This window comes from Urocitellus parryii, chromosome 6 (genome assembly GCF_045843805.1).
Source record: "Urocitellus parryii isolate mUroPar1 chromosome 6, mUroPar1.hap1, whole genome shotgun sequence".
NCBI classification, from domain to species: domain Eukaryota; kingdom Metazoa; phylum Chordata; class Mammalia; order Rodentia; family Sciuridae; genus Urocitellus; species Urocitellus parryii.
The window spans coordinates 73230877-73237506 of record NC_135536.1 but is presented as its reverse complement, the minus strand read 5'-3'; the positions used below and the strand labels follow the sequence as shown (position 1 = coordinate 73237506).

Genomic DNA, 6630 nt, shown 5'->3' with positions numbered 1-6630 from the left:
CCTAGGTACTGAAGACTTCATTCACTTTATTATTTTCAGCAGTTATTTCAGTTAATGAATGAAAAGTATTAACCGTTATCAGTTATTTCAAAGAATAACATGAGTCTGTTTTTGAAATTTTTTTCTTCTGCTACTCATGTGTCCATATTATAGTAGTGTGGCTTTTCTGAGAATATATTTGATTCTTTGGACTGAGAATGTTTGGTAGCAGGGTCAAGCATTTGATAAAGTATGGAAATATTCACTTTTTAACTTTATAGTTTCTTTTATGAACAATTCTACATTTCTAAGCTATTTCATTTTTATGTCACATTCCATCTGCTCTATAAATATGTTTTCACAATATTATTAATCCCTGCTTTTGTGCTTTATATATTCTCAGGGTCAAGGGTTCTTTGAAAAATATACTCATCCATTGATTAACTTTTATTTTTATTTGTTATGTGTTTACTTTTTAAAATACTTCTGGCAGAGCCCAGCATGGTTGTACACATCTATAATCCCAGTGAAGCAGAAAGATGATGAGTTCAAAGCCAGCCTCAGCAACTTAGACCCTAAAAAAAACAAAACAAAAACAAAACTAGCATTACTTTGTCATTATGTGCCACTTTAGTAGCCCAAGACCAAGATTTATTTGATATCTACTGAATGCTGTGTACCTATTGTAATATAGTGTTAGATACTGTAAGTGCTACAACAGTAAGATGTAGATCTTTGCCCTTATGTATTTGCAGACTAATAGAAATGGTTGTGTACACAAATGATTATATAGAACAGTATGGTGAATGCCATGAAAGGTATCAATTGCTTGTTTTTACTGATATATTTAATTCTGACCAATAGTGGGAAACTTCATGGAGGAGGCTTTTGTCCTAGTTTCTGAAGGATGAGTAGGATTTCAGTAGTTGGGAGGTTATTCCAGATTATATGAACTGTACATGTCTTAAAGCAAGTGATCTAATGTTGCTGAAGAGGCCAGCACAATGCAGAGTGAACAAGGAGAAGAAACATAATAGATCAGGTCACAGAATGGAGAGATAGGCATATCTCATAAAGACATCTTTCTGAGTGAAGCAGGGGCCCCTTGGAGAGTTTTGAGTGGAATAATGACATGATAGACTTGTTTTTAACTAACATATTCTAGTATTGTGTTAAGAATACCGTTTAGGGAGACTGAGGCATGAAGATCAATTAAGCCATTACAGTACTCCAGGTCAGGTAAATCTGACCTGGTCTCAATCAGGGTGCTAGAGGGAAAATGAGAAGTTTGATTCTGGAGAAAAAAAAATCATATATATATATGATTTTTTTAAGTTTATTTTGGTACTGGGGATTAAACTCAGGGGCACTTGATCATTGAGCCACAAATCCAGCCCTATTTGTATTTTATTTAGGGACAGGGTCTCACTAAGTTGCTTAGCACCTTATTCTTGCTGAGGCTGGCTTTGAACTCATCCTATGTCAGCTTCCTGAGCTGCTTGGATTATAGGTGTGCACCACCACACCCAGCACTGGATGCATCTTGAAGGGAGAACCATAGGATTTCCCAATATATTTGATTTTGATTATCTATTGCTATGTAACAAACTATTTGAAGACCTGATGGCTTAAAACAAACAAAAAATAATTTTATCAGCTAATGGTTCTGACAAGGCTCCATTGAGCAGTTCTGTTCCATGTGGTGTCAGCTGGAAATATTCACTTGGTAGTATTTCATTGGGGTGCTAAAAATGGAAGATCTAAGATAGCTTTGCTTACAAGTCTGGGGATCTCAGTGCTCTTTACATAGTGTCCCATATGGCCTCTGCCCAGATGGACAGCTTTGGCTTCCTCAGAGCATGTAGCTCAAGAGTACTTGGACTTCATACTTGGCATCTTGTAACAAGCCCTACCATGTAAGCCCTCATCAATTCACTATTTGCATCATATTTATTCCAATTGGCTAAAACTACACACATGGCCAAGGCCACAGTGTGGAAGGGGAGTACAGGAGGGCTTGATTCATTAAAGGGTACCTTCATAATGGGGTTGAAGAGAAAAAGGAATCAATGATGATTCCAAGATTTTTGGTCTGCATAACTAAAAGAATGATGTTAACATTACATTAAGTAAATAATAATAAAAGAAAAACTGCCAGAGAAGATTTTGGACAAAGATGAAGAGTTTTGTACACATGAAATTTGAAAAAAAAAATTATATATATACACACACACACACACATATACATATACTAGATATCTGAATGGATACTCAACTTTGACATTTCCGAGAGCTCTGGGCTTTTATATAAAGTTAGAAATCCTAAGAAAATAACTGGTATTTTAAAACATGAGATCACCAAGTGAGTGTGGATAGAAAAGAGACAATGACCAAGCACTTATCCTTTGAGTACTCCAAAGTGATGAGGTGGAAAGGAAAGGAGCAACTATAAGGGGAGACATCAAGATAGTACTAGTGTTGTGGAAGCCAAGGGGAAAAGTATATCCAGCATGGATGATCAGATTTGTAATAAATTTCTGATAGGCTAATAAATTAGACCTGGACGTGAACAATTGGATTTAGTAAGGAGGATATGAACAGTTCAACAGATTTGTGGAGAAAGGAGAGGCAGGAAAGCCTGCCTGGAATGGGTTGAGAAAGGCAAGAAGTAGTTCCCAATATTTGGAAACTAATCTGATAGAGCTAAGCCTCAGTGCCCTTACAGGGCTGATAATGATGCTTTCTGCTAAATTGTTTTCCTCCACTTTCTCACAGAATATCCACTTCATACAAGTTGGCCACTGTCCTATTCTCTCTTGCTAAATGAGTGCCTGTTTACCGATTTCAGCTATATCCTTCCTTTAGTCTGACCTCGGTATACATGTAAGATTCATCAGGATCATAGAATTGCCCTGGCTTTCTGAGTATCCAATGTGGATAAAGCCCCCCACTTCCTCGTACCGTCACAATATTACCCAACCAAAGTCCAAATTCAATCCTAGGTTCTTTTTAAACAATCACCTTCTTACTTTACGGTTCTCCCTCACTGTGTTAGGTAATATATTAGATTTGTTCCACTAGGGTTGTTGTTGTTTCAGTTTTTCTGTTTTTTACACACTGTCAGAGGAACAGGAATAAAAGGGTAGCTTGCAGGGAAACAGGATGGAAATTTTTGTTTTAAGATACAGAAATAACAGCAGGTTTGTATATTGAAAGAAACAATAAAGAGGAGAGAAAATTTAGTTCCTTTAATACAGGACAGCACGGGCTGACTTCAGGATGGGTGGCTCGCCTGCGTAGTCGAGTGCGTGAGATCTTGGAATGTGCCTAGCTCTGGTGATCCCAGTGACTGAGGTTCCCTTTCTGATCCCTTTTGCTCAGAGTCCTTAAGCGTCTCCAGCTGCTTTTACATGGGTGGAGTAGAAAAACCAACTAACATTAGGGTTCGTGGTTTTGTTAAGACATAAGCAAAAATTGCCACCGACCGGCAACTACGAAATCATGAAAGGTAACAAAATATGCCTAGAGACTGGTCTAAAAAAGTGGCCTTTTAAGTTTCTTTTGTGTGTTAATGAGGAGGGGTGGGGAACCAGCGTGTGCCATCAAGTGCGCAAGCGCAGTTTCACACTCCTTTCCTTTAGGAAATGAACTTTCCCAGAGATCTTCCTAATATTGAAAGGATTTTGATTTCTTGTTTTAAAAATCATCCTTAAAGTGTTATGGTGAAACTATCAAGAACTAGCTCTGAGAAAACTGAGCTTCCCCTATCGAGATAAAGAAAAAAATCTCACCCCCGCCCAACGTGGGGCTCGAACCCACGACCCTGGGATTAAGAGTCCCATGCTCTACCGACTGAGCTAGCCGGGCGGCTGCAAGCTGCCCTTAATTTTCTGTCTTTTGGTGACTGCTTACCCATATTTGGTTTCCTTCCCTGGTCCTAAAAAAATTATTCCTAATATACTATGAAGTTGGCCTTTCAGAATTCTTTTCAAGCACGTTTTAAAACGTTAAAACTCAAATTTAAAAATTGTTATTTTATATGTAATCCTAAAATCACTGAAAACTTACCCAAGACTTTATAAAATCATTGAACTTTTCTTCTGAAGTGTTTTAAAATATATACGGCCCCAAATGTTATCATCTTTACATAAACACGTGTCCAAATGTTATCATCTTTACATAAACACGTGTCAAAGCTATCCAACTTCTATCAAATGATATATTCAATTCCTCCATATTTGGGCTCTGCATTAAAAAACAAATTTCAACCTCCGAGAAATTAAGTTTCACTGAAGAACAGCGGAGTTTAGCTATTTTCTTTGGTCTGGTCTGATTAAGAAAAGTGAAGTTGTGGAAACGGAATACTGATTCAATTTTAAAAATTTAATGACTCTAATAATAGAGATTTAGGTCGTTCAGAGGCTATCATCCTGCTGAAATGACAGAAACTAGGAGGGAAGTCTCTGAATCTAAAGGTAACAAATATTATTTCTAAGAGAAAAATCTGATTTTGATCAAATTATGACACTGAAACAATGGAATAATCTATAAAAATGTTAAAATTCTGAAAGTCGGGCAAAACTTTCTAAATAAAGAATTCTGTGAATCTTCCTGCTCAAAATTGCAAGTTAAAGCATAATTGTAGCCCTGGGAATTACAAAGAATTCTTAGGATATTTATATTTATAAATTAAATACTTTGAGCATGGAATTTCCTGATACTCAATTTAAAAATATGGCATGTCATAAAATATTTAGATTCTTCAAAGTAAAACTTGGACTTAAGTAGGGTATTTAAAATTTTTAAGCTTAAAATAATATAATTACAGGCTAGAGGTTTAGCTCAGGGGTAGAGTACTTGCCTAGCATGTGTGAGGCACTGGGTTAGATCCTCAGCACCACATAAAAATAAATAAAATAAAATAAAGGTATTGTGTCCATCTATAAGTAAAAAAATTTTTTAAATACATATATGATTATAATTTTTTTCGCAAACGCAAACTGATTTATTTGTGATTGTTTCATAACTTGGAAGAATGAAACTGGGAAATGAAAAATTTTTTACATATTAAAATTATTATTTCTAACCATTATTTAAATAATTAAATATGACAATAGACATAGTATCAAATAATTATTAAATGTTATTTGATAATGTTTAAATTTGTTATGATTTATTAAGTTATCTACCACATGCAAAGCATCATTAAGTATTCTAACAGACTATTTTAAAAGAGATGTTAACTTCAAAAAGCTGATCATCCTATAAGAAAGATGTGTAAGTTATATATCAATTTCTTATGTACTACTTCCAAATGTATTTTGGAGTAAAATTGGTCAAAACAAATCCATACCCATTTAAGTCTTGAAATGAATCAGACAAATAAGGAAGAACTTGAGACAATTTAGTGAATTTTTCCAAGACATAAGATAAATCAACAATCCAACCTCAAAGTAGGCAGTTCATCTGACAATGAGTTCAGAAATAGCTCCCAAATTATCAATGAATAATAGAGTGACGTATGCACAAAAACACTGTGTTGCACACAAGTAGTGAATTTATTTAAAAATTTAACTTGAGTACCTAAACAAGTTTGGAGTACTCAAGTTTACCTTCCACGTGAACCCTCCTATGACTACAGACTTTAGCTTTCTTTAGCACTTTCTTACCGATCTTGGTTAAAATCAGGAGCTCTTATGAAAGAATTACAACTAGCATGTTTTAATGTGAGGTAAGTTAAGTGGTTAGTCTTTGAAGAAAATTTAAATGTTTTATTTGTTCAAGGAAAAAAAAAACTTAACCATTAATTATAGCTTCATTAGCAGGAAAGAGCAATTGAAATTCTTTTTTTCCTAACTTTCTACATCCAATTCTTCAACATGCCCTACACATTTGAAATTTATCCACAAATTTTCACTTCTACTGCTACCTCTAGTCCAGCTGATTGAGAAAGATCATTGAATAATTTAAATCAAATAATGAAATTTTACAGCTGGAATTTTTTTTCCTGATGTAGAAAACCAATAAATAATGGGAATGAAATGATGGAATTAAAAACTGCCAGGTGGCAGCCACCATAATAATAATTTTATTCAAATGAGAATAATCAGATACTATAACTAGTGGGCAAAAGTTTGAGGATAACAGGATGTTTACATAGTCTGAAATTATTTCCCCACCAGCTATTTATTAATTAATTACAAAGGGGAAAAAGGAAACTTATATTGAAGAAATGTTAAGCAAATTATCAAAGTTAAAATTACCATTAACAGGGGCTGGGGTTGTGGCTCAGGGGTAGAGCTTTGCCTAGCACATGCAAGACCCTGGGTTTGATCCTCAGTACCACATAAAAATAAATAAAATAAAATAAAGGTATTGAAGGTATTGTGTCCAACTACAACTTAAAAAAAATACCATTAACAGAACAAATTGAGGGGCTGGGGATGTGGCTCAAGCTGTAGCGCGCTCGCCTGGCATGTGTGCGGCGGGGTTCGATCCTCAGCACCACATACAAACAAAGATGTTGTGTCCGCCAAAAAATAAATAAATAAATATTAAAAAATTCCCTCTCTCACTCTTTCTTTAAAAAAAAAAACAAACAGAACAAATTGACATCATTTGTCTACTAAGATAACATTTTGGCATGAATGT

General features: G+C 35.0%; 1 non-coding gene across 1 annotated transcript; it reads right to left on the bottom strand.

Moving 5' to 3' along the window:
• Positions 1-3773: 3773 nt before the first annotated feature.
• Positions 3774-3846, bottom strand: Trnak-cuu (transfer RNA lysine (anticodon CUU)). The gene has a single exon. It is a non-coding gene; the product is annotated as a tRNA-Lys (tRNA).
• Between the last annotated feature and the right edge of the window lie 2784 nt (positions 3847-6630).